General features: G+C 39.9%; 1 pseudogene; it reads left to right on the top strand.

Annotated features, from left to right (window-relative positions):
• Positions 1–237: 237 nt before the first annotated feature.
• Positions 238–15,341, top strand: LOC118562460 (annotated as a pseudogene).
• The last annotated feature ends 10,298 nt before the right edge of the window (positions 15,342–25,639 follow it).

Genomic DNA, 25,639 nt, shown 5'->3' on the forward strand with positions numbered 1-25,639 from the left:
TGGTCACAATTCATGTGATACGTCTCCCCTCCGGTGTAGCAGTGGATATCTCCACCCCTGCAGCACTGTTCCAGCATGTCATCACCGAAGGCTCATGTTGAAACTAATCTGGGATCAAATGAAAAGAAATGCAATCCAGTCTAAACACCTCTGTTTAAAGATCAAGCCCTTGAGTTGCATAAATCATCTGAGCTTGGATTTTCACGTGTTCTTGTTTGTCCAGTTCACTTAACCCAGCCCAGTCAGTGTTGGTGGTGGAAGGAGAGGACGTGGACAGCATCAATACAGCCATGACCAAGTCTCCTACATCAACTCTCGGCAGTTCCCCACACCGGGCCTCAGCGGCTGCACATCTCCACGTCTGTACAGTGAGTCCTCCTCAGATACTCATTAGATGTGCTTTTAACTGTGTGAGATGAACCCATTTGCCTTCCTAATGAGTGCATGGGTTGGCTAGTTTCCACAACCCCATTGTCCTAAATAGCTTTTGTTTTATTTAAATTAGGGTCTTGGACTGGAGGTTCCCGGGCAGCCTCTTTTGTCGCTCCAGGCTTTGGTTCTTCTTCCTTTCATTACATCATAATCAGCCTAATGTCTCCATCATAGTTTGGAGCGTTTGCCTCAAACCGAGGGCAGGTTTTGCATTTTGGAGCTCGGAGTTAGCAGCTGTACCAAGTGTTCAGACCAAGAGGTGATGCGATAAGTAGTAAAAGAGGAATAATGTTTTTGAACATTAAATCATCTAAACCTATTCTAGTATGTAACCTAACGATCCGTTCGTTTTTATTGCTTATTATCGCGTTCATGCTCATAAAGCAAACAGCCACTGAAATAAGGAGTGTTTTGCTTGTTTGCCATGACACTAAACGTCGCTGCTGTAGCTGGCAAATAAAACTTTAAAGACTTTTGTTCACAGCATCACAATGAGCTCTGTTATATTTAACTACTGCAGCAACAGTAACGGTAATAATTTCAGTGTGACAATAAAAAGACATTCAAGCACGTAGCATATTGGTATTGCTGCATTAATGCCATTTGGCCTCCTTCCACTGCGACTAGCTGGCTAAAGCAGATTACTGGGCTGGCCTCTCAGATCTGTTGGGGAAGTAGTACTCCTGATAATACCCCACACCTTTCTTGAGAGAGGCTGGGGATGCTTGAATTCTCAATTATATCAGTTAAACCCCATCTGCACAATTTTCTGCCTTAACTGTAGTACATTTGAAATCATGTTCTTCAGCTTACAGATGGCAGTGGAGACAGAACGCATGTTTTGAATGCAGAAACATTTTCCAGCAGCCAGGGTGGTTTTCTAGGGGCCATTCCTACCCCCTGTCTAATGCCACTGCATCTGCCAGTATAGAAAGACACTGGTTTGGTAGAAATGCACCCCAGAAATCAGCCAGGGTAATGGACAGTGACTTTTGATGCTACCCTGAACCTTTGGGATGGCGCTTGGAAGAAGGGTGCGATTGGTTGAATTCTCTCAGCACCACTACCAGCCATCTGTGTTTTAACTTGACTGCAGTTCAGGGTAATTTCTCTGCTAACTTTAAATGTAATACATGTAAAATCACTAGCTTCTGTTTTCAGCCGTCCATAAAGGCAGAAGACGTGTTTCCAGGAAACATTAACATTGAAATGGTTACACCGTGTATGTCTCAAAACAAATATAAACTACAACAACCCTCTAGGAATCCATATCTAATTCAACTCTGATCTATAGATTCACACTGCAGCTGGCAGCTAACTGCTCCTTTGGGACATGTTTAGGTAATTTACAAGTCCCAAAACAAACATATTATACATATTTTTATATATATATATATATATATATATATATATATATATATATATATATATATATATATATATATATATAGAGAGAGAGAGAGGTAGATAGATGTACGTGCACATATACTTAGTGTCAGCTTTGAAAAAAACTAAGAAGTTATGACTTTACAAATCCAGGTTATGTGAACTCCATTCATCTTTCTTCTGACACAAATGCAGAGAACATAGAAGTCTGTGTCTGTGAATCACACTTGAATCTTCTTACAGTTACTCCTTTGCACAGAGTTCGGAAGGACTTGACATGAGTTATAGTGTGAAGAATAGTTTTATTGCTGAAAAGCACATGTTTTTATTCTCCCGAGGGTGAACTTTTTTTTCCCTCTCTCCTACACAATGATATCAACATGCCTGCAAGCAGTGCTGGGGTGGATCAAATCTTTTACCGTCATAAAATATGATTTCCATTAACAGTAACAGTAGTCAAAACAGACAAAATATAGCCCAGAGGATATTAGGAGTTCAGGGGGATGAAGTTATGGTTGCAAAGCTTCAGAATAGCATCATCAGAATCAGCTTTATTTCGCCATGACTGTGTGCAGAATCAAGGAATTTAGCTTCAGTATTTTTATATGTAAAGAAAAAAGGGAGGTTGTGCAAATATGCTTATGTTGTTTCACAGCTGTGTAACTTACACTTCAGGCTGCAAGGTGTTTATTTTGTTCATCACAGAGACAGCATGAGGAAAGAAACTGTCTCTGTGGCGGCTGGTTTTTGCAAATAGCGACCGGTGGCGCCGGCCATGGGGTAAAAGTCTAGAGAGTCTGTAAGCAGGATGTGTGGAGTCTGCAGGGATGGTTGCTGCCCTTAGCTGACCCTGGACCTGTGCAAAACCTGAACAGAGGGAAGGTCAGCCCAGATGATTCTCTCTGCAGGCCAAATTGTTCACTGTAGTTTGAACCTGCTCTGTTTCGTGGATGAGCCAGACAGCACAGACTGAATGATGGCAGTATGGAAGATGACCAGCAGCTCTTGTAGAAGGTTGTTCTCCTGCCACAAGAAATAGAATTTCAGCTTCTTCCGATCGCTGTTTTTATGTGAGGACCGTCTCAGATTTTGAGAAAGGGTGGTTCCTGGGAACCAGAAGTGATTCACAGCAGACACAGTGCTGTTGAGGATTGATAAGGGAGGCAGAGTGTGGGGTGTTTCCCCTGCCATAGTCACAATCTTGAGTGGATAAAGCTCCAAGTGGTCCTGACCGCATCAGTGGACCAGACAATCGGCTTTCTGTCTGTATATAGACTAATCACTGGCTTGGATCACACCAACAACATTGGTGTCATCTAAACTTCAAGAGTTTCACGGACGAGTCCTCTGGCATGCAGTCATTTGTGTACAGGGAGCAGAGACGTGGAGAGAAAGCTAGCGCTGACGGTTGTTGAGGGGGAGGAGATGCTCCTCAGCCTCACCCTCTGCTGCTGGTCAGTCAGGAAGCTGGTGATCCACTGACAGATGGTGGCCGGCACTGTGACTTTCTGGTGGAGGATGTCTGGGTTTGTGGTGCTGAAGGCTGAGCTAAAGTCTACAAAACAGGATCCTGACATACACGCCTGTGTGGTCGAGGCGGTGCAGGATAAAGTGCGGTCCCAAGGTGACGGCATCATTTGCAGACCTGTTCACCTAATAAGTAAACTGCAGGGGGTCCAGCAGAGAGGCTGTGATTTCCCTTAGATGCTTCAACACCAGTCGCTCGATGGATTTCATGACCACAGACATCAGGGCGAAAGGCCTGTGGTCATTTAACCCCATGGTGTTGTGTTTCATGGGGACCAAGAAGACGGTGGAGCGTTTGAAGCTGGAGGGAACTTCACAGAGGCCTACAGTATTGAAGATCTGGGTGACGATGGTGCCAGTCCAGCACAGGCTCTCAGGAAATACCATCAGGTCCTGGAACTTTTACAGATTTTCTGTACAGAGGAAATACAAAAAACAAGCACAAAGTACGAGTGAGCATAGGACCGAGGCGACCATCCGTGGCAACACTTGAGAAAGTGTACAATATTAAAGTGCTTCTATTTGGTTCATGACTTTAATTTTGCGTCATTAACGCAATTCATTTGAATGTAAACTTAAATTTGTATTTGTGTTCTCTATACTGTGCATTCACTAACAGCGTATATTAGTTATTTCCTTTGCTTCATTTCATTAAATTGTTTGAGTGAATTCTGCTTCCTGGTTCAGTTCCACTTCAGGGGCCTATTTCATGCATCATAAAGTTGTGGATAGATGTTCCTCCACTGTTGTGTAACAGGGGGCAATTTGGTGCTTTAAAAACTATGATACTTGTTCTTTTTCTTTAAAATTAAGACTCACACACAGCACAAGGGCTCTTTTTGACACAACTGGTGTTCAGTCCGGGATATTCGCCTGCAGAGGTCGTGCTGGTGGTGAAATAATGAATACGTAATAAAGTGTGAAGGAGGTATGAGAGTATGGCAGATGTGTTAGGTTTGACTTTGTCTTCAGGCCATTGAACACTCGGTGAGATGGCCAAAAATGGACCATTAGTGTAAAAACAATTAAACCGTCAAAGAAAAGCAGATGTACATCCAGCAAATAAAACCTGATGGTGTTTGCACAGACTCTAAACTCTCCTTGTCCTTGCTCTTGTTTTATTTGTTGTTCTCCATCTGTTTGTGTTCTTTTAAATGTGGCGTCTAACCCTCTGAATAGATTTTCACTCTAGCAGATCATCATGATGATGAGGTCAATCTCTCAGCCTGCCTCTTTTCCAATATCCACGAACTGACAAATTTTCTAGATATCTTTCAACACGTTGGTTAACATGAGTTATTTATTTCCCCAACATTATAAAACAACAAGACTACTTTGATGCTAGGCGCAGACATAATAGGTGTCTCACTTGGTTTGGTTTTTGTACACATAATGACATTCTTTGTTAGCCAAAAACATTGTTAATACAACAGATTCATGGATTATTCCCAGAGGTTTAATCATTTCCATTGGACTGAGTTAAATATGCACTACACAGTTTTCTCAATTTCAAAAAGCTAAATTTTATACCATGATCTTTAAACTAACTACTTAGTGGATTTATCTTGTAATTTATATTTAGAGTCCTCTTTGATCCAGGTAGCGTCTGTGGGTCCGCTGTAACATGCGTTTCTGTTTCTTCCTCTCCCGCCTGTGCACCCATGCAGCCCGTTTGTTAAGCTCTAAACACCGGCCGCGGTCAGATCACACACACGTTTGATAAAACGAGAGGCGCTTGTGGAACAACAGTCGAGGTTGTCTGGCTGTGCAACAATAACCCGCAGCTGCCGAGGTAAATGTGCAGTCTGCGGACACGTTGAGTCGACAGTCTGTGGTTAAGGAAAAATGTGGATGTTTTTTTAAAAACTCCTGATAGTGCTGTTTTGTTTCCGAACGGTGTTACTTGTTTCATCGGTTTAATGACTTCAACTATGTAAGGAATCGTAGGCTTCGTGTACATTCCTGGTGTAGCCTGAGGCTTTGACAAGTAACATCATTTTTTTTTTAAGAAATATGTACTCCACAGAACATTGTGTAGTCTTTGGAAATCTATGTTTTGTTTCTGAAAGATTAGGTCTCGCTCTGTTGCACTTCCCTGCTGCATTCATTTCTATTTAATTTTACAGTGTTACCTCTGTTTAATCTCACTGGGCTTTCTTGGCATATACAGTTCATGGACTAGTTACACATGACACAACAAAGATGATTAATGTGGTGCTGCAGCGTGAAAAGCTCAGAAAGCAAACGGTATGAAGGAAAACCACAATTTTCTGAACATTTGGAAAGATATGAACAGTTTTCGCTCGTTTTCATTACAGAAACAGTTGCATTATAAATCTCATCCTCATCTTTATAGGGGACTCTAACCCAAGTAATTTCAAATAGCATGCATAAAATGAATTAATGATGCATTTAAACCCTGTGCATTACTGAGCATCATTTAAACCCAGAGTATCAGCAATTACTTACTACTTATTTTCCTTTGATACTGTCATTTACTCATGGACTCAACGTGCAGAAAATAATCTATTGAAGGAATACAGAGCTTTCCAACTGTATCCATACCCCTTGAAATGCATTTTATCTTTTGTCTTTATACAACACAAATCTCAATGTATTTTATTAGGATTTTGGAAAGCACACATTTAAGTGAAAAGATAGAGTTCCATGGGTTTCAAGGTTTTCTGAATGAACAGAAATCCCAAAAAGTCACCTCACTAATAAACAAAGAAAACCTGTGTGTAATTTAATCTCGCTATCAATCCATTGGTTTTATGAAGGCTTCAGAGAGGTTTGTCAGAGAGCATCGGTTAACAAAGGCATGATGAAGACCAAGGAGCAGAGCAGACAGGTCAGGGAGAGAGCTGGAGAGAAGTTTAAAGCAGGGTTAGGCTATAAAATAATATCTGATACTTTGGCTATCTCACAGAACACTGTTCAATCCATCATCTTAAAATGGAAAGCGTTTGGCACAATTGCAAACCTCCCAAGTAATAGACATCCTCTTAAACTGACTAGAGATGCAACCAAGAGGTTTGTGCTAATGGAGGAGATGCACATATCCAAAGCTCAGGTGGAAGACTGTGCATAGAACAGCTGTTAGTTGTCGAATCGTTCTAAGCCAAACTATTTGAAGGAAAAGGGGGGAACTGTAATTAATAATCATAATCCAAGAGGACATACGGGAGAAGTTGAGTGTAAGCTGCCATAAAGAAAAGAAAATCGCCAACCAGTTTTACAGTTTTCTCACACATGAACAAACCTCACATAGAGTTTTACTAGAGAAAATGTGGTAAAGTAGCAAACCATTCACATACTATTTGGGATTGCCTGGTTATAACAGATTTTTAGCAATGTTAAAACAGAAGTTAAAAATACATTAAATGTAACTTTCTGTTTGGATCCACTGTTTTTGTTTTTTTGTTTTTCTGTTTTGAGCTGCACCATAATAACAATACAACCCAAATCAAATGTCCTGTACTTTTTCTGGGTACTTTTCCAGATATCAAAGAACAGTGCACTGGAGAGAGATTGAACTGCCATACATAAGTCAATTGACACAGAGAGTAAAATAGGTCTACATAAAGGAGCAAATTCAAGCCTTCAACTGATACTGGACCTTTTCACCCAAAGATGAAAGGATGTTGCATTGTATCTGGGCTTTTGAACCTTTCAGAGTGTTCTTATAGTGGAAAGAGTCTCAGAGGTACTTGCAACCTGCTCCTGTGCTCAAGGTTATTTTTATGATGAAGGTTCTGTGTAAGAAAATGATTCTTTTTCCTCTGAATATAGGTGAAAAGTATGATAGAAAATGAGTCAAAAATACTGCAGAGCCAGAAGGAAATGTTTTTGTTAGAATGCCCCCAGTCAAAGTCCAGACCTAAATTCAATTGAGAGCCTGTGTCAAAACCTTTGAAATTATGTTTACAGCTTTTTGAACCTGGAGCCAAAGTTCTTTCTGAAAAGCCTTGATTCATGCATTATTTCATCCTTTTTGCTTTTGCACTACTTGATGTTGGTCTTTCACATAAAACACAAATAAAATGCATCACTGTATTTTAATTAGACAATGAACAACTTTTAAAGGGTAACGGTCAAGACATGTGGGCTATGTGACACCAGTGCTGCTGTAACGCCTCCTCTGTCCGTCGGTCAGGTGTTTTGGAGAGGACACATGTGTCTCCATCCCAGACATCAAGGCAGTGGTCATGGTGCTGCCACCAAGTGAACCCAGAATCACCATTTCAGGATCCAAGCAGCTCATCAGACCCGCCAGTGACCTCCGCAGCCCGCTGGGCGTGGCGCCCTTCAGGGATCTTCGGATCACCAGCACAGTGATGAAGGGCGACAGCTTTGGTGGATGTGAGTGGCCACGGGACCTCTTTTATTTAAACAGCTTGCTCATAACTCCCCGGTTCACTGACTTTACAAACTGGCTGCTGACTCTATCGTTCCAAACCTTTATTTTTAACTCTTATGTTCTATCATTTCATGGCTGTGTGTGAAGTCCGCCGGCCAGGGGTGATGGAGGTGATGCATAACCTGGACTACTGTGATGTGCTTGTGATCGGAGAGGAGCTGGAACCAGAGAGAGAGAGCCTAGAGATTCACCACAGTGCTTTATTGGGAAAACACCTTGATGCCACTAACTCCACCTCTGGGATATCAATATATGGTAGGATGAGACGATTCTACAGCACATACGTCTATAATCCTTAATACTCAGGTTGTATCTGACATAAATCTTGGCAGATCCTGGAAAGATTTATCCGGCTGAAAATCAGGAAATAGGTTCAAACTTTCTCTCACTACATTAAGAAAAAAAAGTGGAATATTGATGTTTGCTATTATATGTTACAGGTGTGTTTCACGGCATTTTGGTGCTGTTGCATCTATTATTGTGGGGTTGTTTGAGGCCAAGCAACATCTTTGGCTTTCTAGGTTAAAAACAAAATATACTGTACATTGAATTACAACCTTGAGACTTGTAAGAGTGTAAAATGTCTCCCTTGTTGTTTAAAAACAAGCAACATAGATCTGTTGCTTCAGCTTCAGCATCTCAGTCACTGCAATCTGCATAAGACGTGGGCGTCAGGGACAGGAACATCCTTTTAACTGGCCTGAAGGCTTTGAATTGGATATGTTACAGCATAGGTTCTAGGATTGGTTTGACTCTGAGTCTTACTGTCCCCAGGTGTGGACTCCATGGCCCACTATGAACAGGTTCTGAGACAGCTACGCTACAGAAACTGGAAACCCGCCTCGCTGACGGAGAGACGGTTCCGACTTACCTGCTCTGAGCTTAATGGGCGTTATACCAGCAATGAGTTCAATCTGGAGGCAAGTTTTTTTTATGTAAAACAATCCTCATCTTTTCTCTTTTCTCTTTGCCTGTCTTGTACGTTAGACTGTGTCATCGGTGTCTTTCCTTGGCCTCTGCTTTGAGAATAATGGCTCTTTGCTTCTGCTTCTTTAGGTCAGTGTTCTTCACCACACGGCGCCCATGGAGCATGTCAACCACATGGCTGCCCAGTCCCAGTACATGAGACCCGTCCATCATCCTCTTATGATCCACAACCCTAACTCACACATGTCAGGTAAGCCACCAATAAAGAAGTGGTGTGGTGCGTGTCTTCTCCAATGACACCACCAACCTTTATACTGGCACCTTGTTGATTAGATTGAACACAATGAATTCTCCTTTTTCCTCATGAAATTTATCCCCCATTTAAAAGAATAATTACTCATAGCTTTATCCCATCAGGTGCACAGGATGAGAACTTGTTGTGAAGACTTGTTAAACCAGAGACATTTAGTTTGGAGTTTGAGTAGAGAGCAGTTACTCTGAGTAGTTCTACCTCACGCTGTCATACGCAGCGTTTTCGGTTTCAGAACAGGTAAATTAATCAGGTAACTAAACTCAGCGTCCAATCAACCCTGAGTTAAGCACGAGCATGAAAGAAGCCCTCATCAATGGAAAGCAGATGACGCAATTCACCATGGCAACGGCAGGAAATAAGAAACCTGGAAGTCTCCTGTGAGTGGAATTAGAAATCTTTAATTCGGGCATGTGGAGAATATCAAGACATAATTAAGAAAAACAGACAATGTTGTTGCTGCAGAAAAAGTGAGTTATTGGCAGAGAATTGCTGAAAAAGTCAATGCATGAGAGACATGAGTGTTATTTGACTGAGAATTAAAGCTGTTTTCTTACACTACACTAAAAAAAGTGGGGGGGGGAAGTATTGATTGCGTGTCTATAGGGGCAACCCGACAGGCATAAAAAGGACGTAGCAGCAAATCACGATGATTTGCTGCTACGAAAATACAGTCATACTGTATTTTCAATAAAGTATGAAAATACAGTTTAATCGGATATGGTTATTCTTATGTTTAACCTTAATCAAGTAAAACATTAATTGCTATAATCAACATCTGCAATGCATGATGGGATCCTTGTAAAAATGAGTTGACAGAGATTTTCTAGTAGGTGTATAATTTGTGCCAACCTCACTTTATATTAATCATATAGGCTATATTTATAATTTAAGGTGAAATATATGTGGTGGTATTTTAGTGAATAAATGTGCCGTAGCCCTAATAGTGTTAGGGGGGGGGGGGGGGGGGTTGTTATGAATGGAAACGAAAATATATGAATGGAAAATCAAAGCTGGAAGTCTCAAAATGTGATACAGAATAAATTATTGCTTTCATTCTGTGTAGTTCTTTTATTAATCTTCTGGGTCTCTGACTATGGAGCTCCATTAAGCTCTACTGAGTGCAACAGTACCATTACTGACAGCACCACATATTATATAGTTGCCTCTGAAAGATTTTCTGCGTCACCTACGATATTAAAAAGCTGCTGTTGGCATGAAAACGAAGAGCAGCACAAAGAAATTGTTCAGAACTGAGAGCATCACCTCATTACAGGAGTGATGTCCGGGCTGAGAATATTAAGATAAATCAATGACAGCGGCAGAAAAAGGTAACGCTTGAAAATATATCAATCCCGAAATGATAAGACATTTAATTGTGGTCCGATCAGCCTCTCCCGACAGAGATTTCTGTGGAGTATTTGCGCTCCAGCATACAGTCATGAGTCAAGAGTCTTTTTAGTGTTACCACGTGTTACTGTGGTGAAATTTCTCTTTGGCCACCCCGGCTCACATTACACATAATGAAGGCAAACTGACAAACAGACAGACAATGAACAATGGTTACAGATTTTTTTTTCCTTTGCAGCGTTTAGGAGTGTGACAACATAACAGAGAATAATGTAGTAAGGTGCTTATTGTACAATGATGATTTGAGGCTTCGTTTTACAGAAATGTGGATTTAGATGTTCAGAGATGATAGTGTGCAGTAGGCAGTAACATTAAGGTGATTGTAACGTGTGACGGGCTCGTAACAGAGGGGGGATTTCAAAGCGTTGGATTGCAGTCTCCAATCAGGGGGCGATTGCCCTCACAGCTCTTGGGAAGAAGCTGTTTCTAAGTTTATTTGTTTTGGATTTGAGGCTTCTGAAGTATTTACCTGATGGGAGAGGGGCAAACAGAGCATTGCCTGAGTGGGTGGGATCAGTGTGCACCAGGAGTTGTGGATGTAAATTGCCAGACCTCCTGCTTTTGCTTTTATTTGCATCCGCCGTTCGATCGTCCCTGGACAGAGTGCGCTCCTTCAATCCTACCGCTTCGTCGGGAACGCTGCCGTCTAACCACTATTCTGTGAAAATCGCTACACAGCTGTCCATCTTACCTGCAACAATTCTTAACCGGATCTTATGAAGTTTTTGTTGGCGAGGAATCTTACATTGACCAGAGGGTTAGGGTCAGGGTTAGGAAGTGTTGGTCTGTATGGATTAGCTTTTAGCCGAGTCAGCAGGCCTGCCTGACAGCCTCGCTGTCTCCTTCTTTGCTTACCCCGTTTCCTGGGCGGATAGAGTGGAGCTTCTGTTGTCCGTTGTTGGTCGGGGTGAATAAAGTCTGGATTTGATGGTCGGTACGGTTTATATACTCCAGGGTTGGGTCGCAGTTCCAACAGCTCACCTCTCCTGTATTGTATTAGAGCTGGGAGTGGTGATAACACAAGTAAAAACACAAAAGCAAACAAAATGAACCAAAGTGCCAGTAACTTGTGCCACCATCTTGGAGCCACAGCTGCCCTGGGGCAGACAGGCTCCTCTAGAAAAGTACACGCCTTCTCTGAGACGTCCTTGTGTAGATCTCAGCTTAGAAAAAGGAAAAACTCAGAGTTAACCTAAACAACTTGGTCGCCGGGTAGTTTCATGGAGTAAGTTGTCATAATTTCACTCAACAATAAAAAAAAAGCTTGTTGATATAATTTTTTTATGAGTAAAACAATGTTGATTTGTGGTGTTTACCTGTGATTAAATTGGTTTCCTTTCGAGTGATAAATAAAAAAAATTGACAAATAGATTAGACATTTTAATAAAGATAAAATTAATTCACAGCGTTAATCAATATTTAAGATAAATATTTGAGTATAAATACAATAAATACCAAAAAAATGTGTTTAATTATCTCAAAATTGATGAGAATCAATAACCGTTACAATAAATCTTAACCAAACAATATCTTCTCACCGCTGATTAACGCCGAAGAAGAGATTGCATTACACAAACAACCAGCAGGCAAAATTAAAACAACACCAATTCTAATCTGTAGTGTGTCTTACTGATTAAAAAGGATTAAAAACCAGGAAACAAACACTCAAAAACAATATTTAATCTAATTAAAAACCTAATATCTTAATTCTAAAGCTTAATTTTAATCCAGGAGGAAAGAGTGGAAAAAGACTGCCTTACTCAAAGTGTCTTCTAATACAGACTGTATGTAAACTTTACACAAAGTACACTAAATGTACAATACAGACAAACAGAACATCAAACACAAAAAATATTGGGGTAACAGTCGATTGACTCCTTTAGGAAGTCCAGGGAGAAAACCGTCTGCTAGTTGTAGGATCCGTCCAGTTTTGATGAGGACGACTAGTCAGATGCAGACATGAGAAAAGTTTCACATCAGCAGTCATTGATTAATTTAGCATACTCTCACAACATATCTCTAAAATGTTTCCTTTGAGCTTCAGAAGCTCCTCTGAGGTCAAAATTATCACTTTATCCATCCATCCAATGTCTATACCCACTTATCCTTTCTGGGTCACTTAATTTTTTTTTTGTTTACTTTAGTTAGACTAAGCACTATCATTACTGACATCGTAGATTTAGTCATCTGTCTGTGATCTCAATGAATAAATCACAACATTCACATTCAAAGTTTGGCACAACCATCATTATTGAAATTTCTCTTTACTTAAGGATTACTTCAAAGCACTCTGGATCTCTAAATCAAACAAAACAGGATTAGTCATAAAACTATTTGCCCCGTCTCATCTCAGAGAAACTCTCATGTTCTGTCAGGCGCTCAGATAAACAAACTGGAAAATCACCACCAGGCATGGTCGTAGTTCTGAAATACTGGGCTGGCACTTGTATAAGAGTTCGCTGTAACCTACGGAGGACCGTTTCTTTAGGTGACCGTTGACACCTGAACTGTGTGCGTGCTACAACATAAAGCCAGTTTTTGCAAGTCCAACTTTAGTACATTGTGACTCTGTCAGTGGAATCTAGGATTATGATGAAAAACTATTTGTTTTCAGGTCACTTAAAACAATATATCTTGAATGAAGATTGGAGAATAGAGGTCTTAATTTAGAGGTTGTATACATGAGGGGATATGTATATATATATATATATATATAGATAGATAGATAGATAGATAGATAGATAGATAGATAGATAGATAGATAGATAGATAGATAGATAGATAGATAGATAGATAGATAGATAGATAGATAGATATACACAATGTAACAGAAATTTTAAGGAGACTTTAAGAATATAAAGAAAAGGTTAATTAATGTACATATATATAGTCCTCTTCACTGTGCTCCTATGTATGTCTCTTTCATCTAGATCAGGGGTGTCAAACTCATTTCTATATAGGGCCACTTTGGCGTCATGAAGTCATTAAAAGGGCCGGTTGCACGTGTATAGACGATACTTTTCATTTCATAATTTCATTCCAGTTCACATAGAAGAATAAAAAAACGCACAGTAATATAAAAGTAGCACTCTTAGTCCCAGTTTATACAGTTTATCTGGAAAAAAAGTTGATATTGGGGTGAGTTACACTTACAGGAGGCACAGTTTTAGCCACTTTATACACTTTAAAAGGATATATGCCTCTACTTTATGACACGAAGTGCCTTTTTTTTGGCTCTTGAGGGCCGGATAATTTACCTTGACGGGCCGGATTCGGCTCGCGGGCCTTGAGTTTGACACCTGTGATCTAGATAAATTGCTGGTGCGCCAGACTCCTAGCCAGAGAGGGTGCAACCAATCAAAACTTAAAAGATGTGGCTTGCAGAGAAACAGTGACCAGCAGATATTCCAGCTTCTTGCTCATTGAAGAGTTCAGTCTTGTGAAACAGTCCTTTGTGCATTCAGGAGTGATGTTGGTTCTGCACATGATGTATTTGCTGAATCTGTTTCCGCTGAACCTTGTCACGCTTATCTCTTATAATCCCGGCCCCTGCCTGCCGAGCAAAACATTTCTTGTGTTTTTTTCCAGCTTATTCTTTTAATACAAACTGAATAATTGTCATTAGATAACAAAAACTACATTTAGAAACAGTTGGATTTCAACAAAACCGATGCTGTATTCTAGCAATCGCATGTATTTTATGATTATAAAGTGAAACATCACACACAGAGGAAAACTAAGTCCCTAGTTGTGCAGCTGTTTTAACTCTTTGTGTACAAGTGCAGAAAATTAAGCTTTTGATCACTAAGCCGATGTGTGACAAGTGAATTTCTCCAATGTGAGATCAATAAAGCTTATCTTATCTCATCTTATCTTTTCTTGTCTCCACCAGGTCCAGCTCCTCCTGCAGCCACGGTTGTCATTGTGGTTTGTATCAGCGCCCTGGTGATCATTGTGGTGATCGGCATCTACAGGATCCACGCCACACACCAGGAAGGGTCCAGAGATGATGAGGACGAAATCAAAGATCCAGAGTCAGACTGGGAAAGCGCTGGACTCAACATCACGGTCAATCCCATGGAGGTAACTGGAAGCATTTCAGTTCTTCAGTAGCTTTTACATTTTTTTTCTGATACGATGACTAAAAGGTGTACCGGAGTCTATGATTGGATTTTGGGATCTGTATTTGTTGTCTAGGCCATAAGAGGACCCCAGGCACCGGGAGAAGCTGTGAGAGGAGAAGAATGTGAGGAGGAGGAGGATGAAGAAGACGATGCTGAGCTGGTGGGAGGCATGACGATCGTTGAATCAGAAAGCAGCGATGAAGAGGAAGAAGAGGGAATTAAAGGAAGAGAAGAGGTTAACGGGAGGAAGCAGAAGGGAAAGCCTGAGTGGGACAGTTCACGTGTAACATACTAAGCACACACACAAAAATACTCCTGCATACACACACGCACACACACCGTGGCTTTATTTCTCTCAACTACACACAATCACACACACACAAACACACACACACATAGACATAAATTCTCTGATAAAATGAATAACAATCTTTTGCTGGAAAAAATACACAGACTCCTCCCATGTTGCCGTTTTTGAAGAAATCTCGCCCCCTGCTGGACAAAGTAAAACATGCAGTATCATTTAGTCAGCTGCAGCGCCACAGTGCTGGAAATCATTGTCCAAGGTGTTTCGTCATTATTCACGCCACAGTCAGTGAGACATTTACACACACATAAAATATGCACTTATGTCATTTCATCTTCAGCGTATGTGCGCAGACATATCTGAGGTTTTCTTTGCAAAAGTATTCATGCTCTCTGAACTTTGCCACATTCCCATTTGTTACGACTGCAACCATTTATGTGTTTTGCTGGGATTATATGTGATAGACTGACACAACGTAGCACATAATATTAAAGTGAACACTGCATTGTGTTTTTTATGTGTTTACTGTGTCATCTAGATAGCTTGTGACTATCTGGACTACAGTGAAAATGGGACTTATTGTTGATTTCTTTTAGCAGTGGCTTCCATGTAAAACTTGTCAAAATATCCTACAAATTTTACTACTGTGCAAGTAGTGCTGTGTAATTGGTTTTTGTAAATGGGGGATTTTACGTCTATATTAGAGGTGCAAATAAATAATTGATTTACGATTAAAAGTCGATTAATGGGTAAATTAGATTAAAGTTTGTTGCATACAAACAACTAATAATGACCGCTTACGTCTTCTTTCTGTGTTGAAGAGGGCGCCACCGATCATTCTAAACAGGGCCAGATTAACGCTTTGCTGTACTCTGGGCAACAATATTCAAGGGCCCCATCATCACGACCCCGAAATCACCATAATCTGGCAAAATACAGAATAGATTACTGTAATAAAGTGTAACTTTACTCAATGCTTCAAATTCTGTGATCATGTGTATTTTGATCTACAAATGTCTAAATGCTCAAAGAACTAGAAATGCACTACATGTCCTCTTGTTATGAACACAAAACACATCAGCATCAGTATAATCTGGTAAAATTGACCCAGTAAATGGAGAGGAAATGCCCCCCATTTTAACATAAAATAAATAAAGTAACCACTTTCAAACCATCCAATGTTTCTTTAACAACACCTATCCCCAATACATTTGGCAAAATACACAATTGTAATTATTAATAATGAAAAAGTGCACGTGTCTCTGTGACATTGTGGTCCTGAGCTATTTTTGATGCTTTTGAAAACAGAAAATGACCTTTCACCCTCATAGTTAGACACAGGCAAGGTTAAAACCAGTCTTAGTGCAACATAAACATTTGGAAATGTTGTCTTAGGTCCATGAGTCTCAAGAGCTTTCAGCAGCTGTACAGGTGAAGTCTCATTCTCCACAAACTGCTTGAACTGAATAAATTAGTCTGACAAGGAACTATCCAGATCTGCCGGATAGGTGGAGCTCAGCTTAGCAGCTCTTTCATCATCATAATCATCACAGTCCCTCTCAAATAAAACTCCAATATGTTTCAACCTTAAATATCTGACTGCTATCAGTAAAAGCTACTACACTCACATAAGCAGACTCGTCTGCAAATCTCTTTCTTTCTCTCACACGTGGAGTGTCTAACACTTTTGTGTAGCACTGACAGCGCATGCTGATTCTTGAAGCTCTCAAGACTGTTCCCCTAGAGTGCCAACATATGAAAGCAGTGAGCACAAAACACCAAGAGCAGTAGCTAAATCCATATTGCTTTTTCAGGAGTTGGTCTACGCAGCGCCCGGTCCCACAACATAGTCATTATCACTGTCTCCAGTTTATCAAGTTTGGTGACCAATGCAGCAGCTTCGAGTTTGGTTTGTGTCATCACAGTCTGAAGATATTTTTGCTAATATATCTCTAATTGCCCCATAATAATCCATAAGAGCTTTTATGGAGTCTGCTCTGCGATCCCATCGTGGGGTGCTGAGGGATTTAACAACATTATTCAATGTAATGTTCGCTCTTATGGAAAACTGTATTTCAGCGATGCGTTGATGTACTGCAAATTGTGTACAGAGACTGGAGCAGTTAAATAAAAAAGTTAACCTCCTCACAGCAATTATCAATGCAGTTAACACAAACGAGGTTCAGTGAATGGGCAGCACACGGTGTATAATGAATTAGTGGGTTCTGTTTTTGCAAGTGCGCCCGGAGCCCGCCGTATTTGCCAGACATGTTGCTAGCATCATCCTAACTTTGGCTGTAGATTGCTTTCCACTATTCGGCCATCTGCGCTGATCTACGTGTGCTAAATCTGGTGTTGAGCCAACGATTACAGAGAAATATTTTGCGTGTCTGATTTCCTCTGCTATCGCTTGCTTAGCTCCGTCACCCATTTACAAAATAAATTATTCGCACAGTTGATGACAGATAAGATGGCTGACCTCTACCCTTATTGCCATGATTCTCAAGGTGCTCCATTAAAAAAGGGTCAAACTTCGCTATCAGTTCAAGCTGTCCCAAATAGTTCCCATTGTGCCCTGAGCCTAGCAGTTCATTTTCGCCTCGAAATGGTAGTCCTCTCGCTCCCAAAAGTTTGACAAAACAAAACAGTCAGCAAACCTAAGGGAGTGAAGATGTCCTTCTCCTTTTTTAATTTCCCTTTCATGCTTCCACTTAGCCTCTCCATGTCTGAAGTTTTTCAGCTGCATGGCGGCACTTGACGTCACACAACCCGCTCAGTGCACGTTGATTGCATCCCTAATCTAAATATATTGCTGGATGAGAAAGTGTATATTTTTTCACTCAGCTCACTTGTAATCCATAATATTTCACAATGCTTAGTTTAGTTTAAGGGAATTTTTGTAATTTACGCCTATTGTCGAAATGGTTCAGCACAGAAAAAATATTGGGTTATTGTAAATACCATAGTTGTTTTTTGTACTGAACAATTTCAACAATAGGTACAAATTACAAAAACCACCCTCGGCATACATTTATTTAATCATTGTAAGATATTATGGATTACAGCTGAGCAGAGAAAAAACACACTTTCTCGACCAGCAATATATATAGATGTAAAAACCCCATTTAAAAAAATCAATTACCCAGCACTACTTGCATACAAGCGAATATTTGTAGCGTACACAACCTATGAAAAGATTGTTCCACCTGAGCTGTGGATCTCTGCAGCTCCTCCAGCTTTACCACAAACCCTTTGGTTACTTCTTTGATCGATGTGCTCTTTCCACAGCCTGACATTAAAGGTTAATTTGTTGGCTGGCTTGTAGATTTGCAAATGCTTTACATTTTCAGACGCTAGATCAAAAAGTAGAACCTGACACGGTAAATGGTTGCGGTGGATTTTATTTATCTCCACCACTAGATGCTTTTCCTCCCACTTCACATTTATGCGCTGGTATCGGTTTATCACATAAAATCCCTCAAAATGCATCAGTTTGCAACAGGAACAAAAATGTGAAAAAGTTTGCTGGCTCTGAATACTTTACCAAAGCGGTAATTATTTTTGCATTTATGTCCTAACCAGAGAGTCTGCAAATCCGATGTACCCGTACATGTATCAGCAGGTTAATACTGTATATGCATAAATCTTTTAGATATAGATTACTGAATCTAAATATTCTTTATGGCGTAGCGATGTTGTTGCTCTGTGTTTACCATCCCTAACCACAGTCTCACACCTTCTTCTTCCCCATAAGCAGTGCTGTGGTTCTGTGGCCTTCACACTAAAGAGAAAATAGGATCTCTCTCTAAAAACATCCCTCATATGTTGTATGTTGCAAACAGATTACATGCAACCATAGATTACTGTATGTGTTGTAGGTATCCCCCCCCCCCCCCCTTTGACTAGAGTCTTGTTAAGCAAAATGTATCATTTGGTTTCCATCCCAGAAGTTTTTCTCTCCTTAATCACATGGTAAAATGACACAGAGTTACTGACTATAAATTTTCCTTTTTGGATTGATCGTAAAGGGAGCCTTAGAACGGCTGAGCCCTGTATCCCGTGATTTCCTAGTTTGGTGCAAGCGATATGTCAGTCAAACTACCAATCACCCAAGATTTTCAAATGGAATGATCAAAGGCATGATCATCATCAGCACCACCCACCATCACCCAGCAGTAACCTCAACAAGTAGCGATCGATGAGATTTTTTTATTTTTTTAAGTTTGACTGTTTTTAAATGAAATATTTAAAAATACCATTTACTTCCTAAGTAAGTCTTGACTAGGAGGTAGCCGGTCTTGTTGTCTCTCTATCGCCTCGCTCCTTCATGTTTCATTTGTTATTTCAGCCGACAGTGCCAATCAGACGTTTACATCCACTAAGCATGAATTTCACATTAGCTTTGGACTTTATTTAAAACAGTTCTCGTTGCGGCTGGCCTTGTAATACAACACACTCCTCTTATTAATGTCTCTTGGCAAGTTGCAGATAAAACACACGTGTTGTAGCCAGTAGCATGCTTCTAGCATAAATCTGCCTGCCTTCTTATGACCTCCCCCAGCAACGCAAGCAAATCAAAACGGCCAAATGAATAGGACACTTATGTTGATAATTTTTGAACGTAAACTACTGACCAGAACTATAAACACTTTATGCTTTTCTACTATGTACTTCTCATCAAGCCATCATCACATTAACACTTCACTGGCTTTCAATCTCAGTCAGATATCAAGAGATAGTGATGCTAGGTGAAAAGGGATAGTTGGTGTTAAAGTCTTTTCACTGTTAACCTTGTCAGAAAAGTGCTCGTAATCCACATCTGTGTTCTACTGACGGTCCCCTGAATCCAGCTTTTAAATTGTACTCTTAATTTCAAATAAAAAGCAACCCTCAGAACACATTATGCAACTGGTTTCACTGACTGAGCAGCCCTGCGTGCCGACAGCAAACCCCCTTCTGTAAAATCTGTGGAGCGCCCCTTTAGACTCCATCGCTGAACCTTTAGTAAAAAGACGGTTTCTTGGTCTGCAGTTACCAGTCTGCTTCCATCCCTGCAGCTACGAGGGAACCCGATACATCCCTCATCACCTTGAAATCAACCTTACAGATTAAATGTCCAGTATGTAGAGTTAACCCTAGACTACAGTGGCTGAAACCAGCCAGGACCAGTGTTTGGTTCCCCCTCCTCACCTGTGATGTGCGTGCCCTCTGACAGACATGGTCCCGTGTCCGCCTGTCCTTTAAGCACCTGTGATTGTGGCGTCATCATTGTGAAACAACTGCCCTGTTTTCTTTGTCATATTATGCTTCTGAAACATTAAGGATAAAGAAGTTCTTTTACATGTAAAATGAAACCCTGTAAAAACGTCCAAGACGGTTATTTTATATATCTGTTTCCTTTTCTTTTTGTAAACGAAATAGTTGGGATTTATCTCTATCTAGTGGTCATCCCACTGCTTTCTGTATATTGATCAATAAAGAATTGTTTTAGACTCTACTCAGCTCTGCTTCCCGTTTCTGTGCTGCACTCCTGTCTGTTCAAACACTTTAAACTGCAGGAATGATAAGCTGCTATCACATCAATTAGCCAGCTCTCTGAAATTGGCAAAACCTCTCTCTGTGTTTTAAAACTGTTTTGATGATAAATTCACGTTGATACAGGAAATGGAATTTTCATTTCTCACAGCATCTGCTAAAGTGTTTCTGGGCCAGTAAGGAGGCTGGTGATGATTCCCAGTCATCCAGGGCATGGTAACTTTGTTCCTTACCATTACCATAAATTTTGAGAAGATTTAAGGATTTTAAGTGCGCCTTAGAGTCCGAAAAAAGTGTGACAGTTTGGTTGTTGGTGCATTAACCCACACAATTGATTACAACGTCCCACAGCATGCTACAAATATGGTCAAACGGGGTAGAGTGGAACGCTCTGTGACCTGGAGGGAGGCGGAGTGGGAAATGCCTCCTTCAGATTTAAAGCGACGGCACTAAAACAAGTTGCTCTCAGGCGCACCTTAGACCAGGGGGAAAAAGTGGGAACGTCAGGGTAAATTAACAAGAAATTCAGACCAAAAGGAAGGCATTAAAAAGCATGATATAGCCACTAGAAAATGTTTGTTTAAATGCTTCAAAAATCCTGAACTTTCTTCTGAAAAGACACGGTTCTTCTATGACTCAATTACTGCGCCTGCGGTGGCAACAGATGAGGGGAATCATATGGTGATTTAATTCAGAAAGACCACACCAATACCAACGAGCATTGGTCTGTAGCAAACCTCCTTTGAAATCCTGGGGAAACTCAAATAAAAATGTTTTCTTTTTATTATGAAATTGTGTTTAAGAGTTCAAAGTGAACCTCTCTCCACACATTAGCTCTTCAGGATCAACACATAAGCACATTGATTTTACGCTATTACATCATAAGTCTGCAAATAATAAAGTACTGTTTTAATCGAGCCGGCAGTTTAATTAAAATTCTGCAACCTGTTTATTTAATATGAAACAAAACAATGCAATGTTAATCAATTTAATTAATCTATAATCATGCCCTGCATTTTAGAAAGTGAAATCCATTAATGTGTAATTTTGTTGTTGATACAATTTTAACAGATTGTAAAATAGAAACATGTTGAATTTTAAATATTTCTAGCCTCTATTTTTGTCTGTATTCAAGAAAATGATGAAAATATGAGATATTATAGACTCCTAAGTTAAAGTCCTATTGAGGTTTTAATAGATTTCCTTCAATATGAGTTAATCTATAAGCTGTGCAGATCTACAGTAGATGAAGCTGCGCTGCTTTCTGCTCTCAGTTCTGCTGAATGTTCATTTCTGCGCTTCCTGCATCCCCGAGGAGGGAGAAATACAATCGACTAATTAGTAGCCTAATGTGGCTTTTTATCCGATAAGCACTGCATGTTCAATAATGCTGAAACGGACCTCAGAGAGCCAAGAATGCAGTTAATAGCCATTGACTTGGTTGAGCCTTTAAGCTGGTAAAAAGGGGATTTTTCTGTGCTTGGACATTTCTTTCTCTGGCTTTTCCCTTCTTTTCTTTAAGAACGTCGTCAAATGAAAGTTTCATTTTTTCTTTTGTTTTTCCTCTTTCACTCTGTTTACAAGATCAACAAGTTCTAAGTGAAGATTTATTTCGTTGGCGACATCCTTTATTCTCAGTTCTTTGTAGTAAATATTTAAGTAGGCCTACAATTTATGTTTTTAAATGTCTGAAATTTCCTAATGTTTTAGTCTGATTATTGAAATCATCAAGGCACATGATTGGAGCCTGGAAGGAAAATCACAGACAGATATTAAAGGAGAATTATAATGAAAAATTTGACAATTATTAATCAGTATTTACACACAATAAGATGTACAGTTTTGCAATTGCAAAGACCTAATTTATCAAATATGATATTGGGGAGAATTTGTTTTAAATCAGGCAATGGTCCAAAGTATTTTTTTGTTACATTTTGTTTAAATCTTCCAATAAACAGTCCAACAATTAATGATTTTTGAATCTGGATTTTCTGCAAATGAGTTCTGCCTTTAAATGGATCATCTGATTGTTTTGTTGTTTTTTGTAGTAGTTACCAAGGCTAAATGAAAATATCGGTTAATAACTCAAGCTCTCTAAAAACGGTAGCCTTTTTCTCATGAGCTTTTAATAGTTTGTCATTTAAACAAGATTAGGGCGAAGATTTGCTGTTTTCTTTTTTTTCTATATATAAATGTAATGTATTGGGATTTCTTTTACTAATAAGTTTATATGTTTTTTTTTTCATTTTGTATTTCTCCCTTTCTCTGTGAAGTTTGCATAACTGTACTGCAGCTGTGATTGTTTTTCACCTAAATAATCTGGAGAACGGCGGCAGATCCAATAATGAGTGAACCTGTCTGACTTCCATCAATCTCATTGTTTTTAAGGCAGTTTTTATTTCCTGGGCTTTTATTTAAGTTTGCTGAAATGTCTTGGCCACAACAGCCAGTACAGTTTTACACTGTGACATTTACGGCAGGTTTATCTGAGATGATTATATTTGCATCTCCCAGTTGGAACAAAACATTTCTTCTTTCTTCTGTCTGTTTTTTGTGTTTGAGTGGAAACAGCAGAACTGACATGTTTGACGTATCGTTGACATTTCTGCTTTAAACACTCAATTAATATGATACCAATTTTTAAACATAACCGAGTTTTTTATTTTTCTGTATGGACATTTTAAATTTAGTATATTTATTGAACCTTTTTAACCCATTTATTAGTATATATATTCCCAAATAAACAAAACCCAAGACACACTTATAGAACTTTAAGGTGTCATGATTTAGGGTTTTGTTTGTTTATTCTGGTCTTTTCCGGATGTTTCTAAATTCAGCTGTGTCACCTCTCAGCCACAGAAACCCTCCAATCAGCTCAGTCCACTCCTCGGTCATCGCCCAGAGCAGCTCCACCTGCTGCCACTAATCAGCCCCTGCTCTGCTCACCTGTGCCCCAGCCTTCACACACCTGCCTCACTCACTGCCAGACCGTCTCATCTCATGTGTGCTGCTGCCGTGAATCCCACCATTTCCTGTGTACTCGCCCGGCCGGGCACTGTTTCTCTGCTTATATTCAGCCCCACTGTCATGTGGTTCCAGTCTGTGTTGGCTGGATTTCGGGTTCACCCCTACAAACGTGACAGAAGGCTGCTCTGACACTTCCTAATTTCCAGTTTTATTACTGAGCAGCTCAAATCTGTTTTTTAAACAAATGGTCACAATCCCTTATTTTTTTTACTTTATGGCACTAGTGTCCTTTATTCAAAGATATCAGACAGGAAATTGGTAGATATAATGGGGTAAAAAATGCAGTATAAGGTTTGGAGTCGAACCCAGGGCAGTTGCGTCGAGGACTGATAGGGTCCATATGGGGCACCTGCTCCATCACTATGCCATACGCTATTCTGCTCACAATCCAGGGAGAATACTCAGTGGTTAGAGCTATATGTGAAATATTTCTCTCATGTCGTTACTGGATTCTTTTCCTTTATGTTTTAAAAGACCTGCAGTTTATCCAGTGTTCAGACACAAGCTCTTTTTCCCACCATCTACTGCATATATGTTTTTTTTCCAAGTATTATCCATTCATCTTGTTATACAGCACAAACTACCAAGCTCTTACCAACGAAGCATACTTCTTTCTCCCTAAACCCTTTTTTCTTTTTCAATATCTGCAGCTTAGACATTTTCTTTAGAGCACATTTGGGATTTAGTTATTACCTTGTGTAAATGCAGCATTATGCTGTGATTGCTACTATTTATGGCAATTTAAGGAAGTACACAGAGCAAATTTGTGCAATTTGAGCAAATTCACATAAGCTTACATAAGATTTACACAATGTTACCAAAAGTGTTTGCTCCCCTTACACACATTTTAATTTGACTGCACTCACCATCTTCATGCTCAGGGTTTAATATGATGTAGGCTTCTTCCCCCAGGTGTGTGTGTAAGGAGTGTAGGGAGGGGGTGGGAGGGAGGGTGTGGGGGGTGGGGGGGGGGCAGGCATGCACTGATGTTGGACAAGAAGACCTGGTTTCCACTCTAATTCATCCAAACATTGTTTTAAGAAGTTAAATTCAGGACTCGGTGGGAATAGAAATATAATTTGGTGTCCTTCCTTAGAGAAATCCAGGTGTGCCAGCAGCAGAGGGAAAAACAAATGGAAGGTTGAAGATTCACACGGAGGTAAGACATGAAAACAAAAAAGTATGAAGAAGACAAAGGAGAGGAGAATGTACAGTAGGGACAAATCCAAAACAAAAGTAAAATAATTTGGTACTGTTATAGAAAATATCATACTCAGATTAAAGAAATGTGCGGCTGTGTCAGACAGACTTGGGAATTTCACGGCCCGTGGGCCACATCCAGCTCGTTGACTCACTTTGACCGGCCCATGTGAGTTTGTAGTAAAAGTGTAAATCCTGTTTGTGACCCGCATGAAATGAGGGTACCTCTAAAAGACATGAGAAGTGAGTAAAACAGATAGACAAACTAGTCAGAATATGTGGGTTCCTGTGTATTTCAGCCAGTGGGGATACAGACTGTTGCTGTGTCCCGCCCACCTGCTCTGTGTCTGCTCCATTGTGTGTCACCCGCTGGCATGAGAAGAGGGCTGCGTCTGTGAAACCATCGGGTCTCACAAACGCCGGGAAAGGGCAGGATTTGAGCTTGCAACAAATCCTGCTGCAGATAATTTCTCCATTTTGCGTCTGTTTTCTGATCTGATCGTTGCAGTGAGTAAACAGACAGGTGTTGCAGTTTTTCTGTCCATCATGGAGCTAAATTACTAGCCTGTGTTAGCCCTCCTTTGCAACTGATTTCCTGAAAGTTTATCTCGCTTTGCTTCAAACAGTGAAGCAGCAGTTAAAATACAATATATATGTATTTTGTTAATGGTAAATTATCATATTTCTGTGGTTAAGGAGTGAAAACATGTCATGTTACGTTATTTAGACTAAGCTGTCACTTTTCCAGCCTCTTGCACTGAAATTGGTGAGCATAGCCTGGTTTTTTCATTTAGTTTTTCATCCTGTTTTGTAATTTTCTGCATAATAAATAATTGTGCTCATCTGAATTGTTTAAGAATTTAACTTTACTAAGATTGCTGGGTCAATTTTTAAATTTTTATGTTTTCTTTGGAGAAGTGTTTATTTTGCAAAATTTGTACAAAGCAAATGTTTTTATTTTTGCAAATCTAGTGCAATCTAAATTGCAAATTGATGTCAAATACAATGTCTACGAAGACCTAAATTGTGTTTTT

Source organism: Fundulus heteroclitus, unplaced genomic scaffold, assembly GCF_011125445.2.
Source record: "Fundulus heteroclitus isolate FHET01 unplaced genomic scaffold, MU-UCD_Fhet_4.1 scaffold_94, whole genome shotgun sequence".
NCBI lineage: Eukaryota > Metazoa > Chordata > Actinopteri > Cyprinodontiformes > Fundulidae > Fundulus > Fundulus heteroclitus.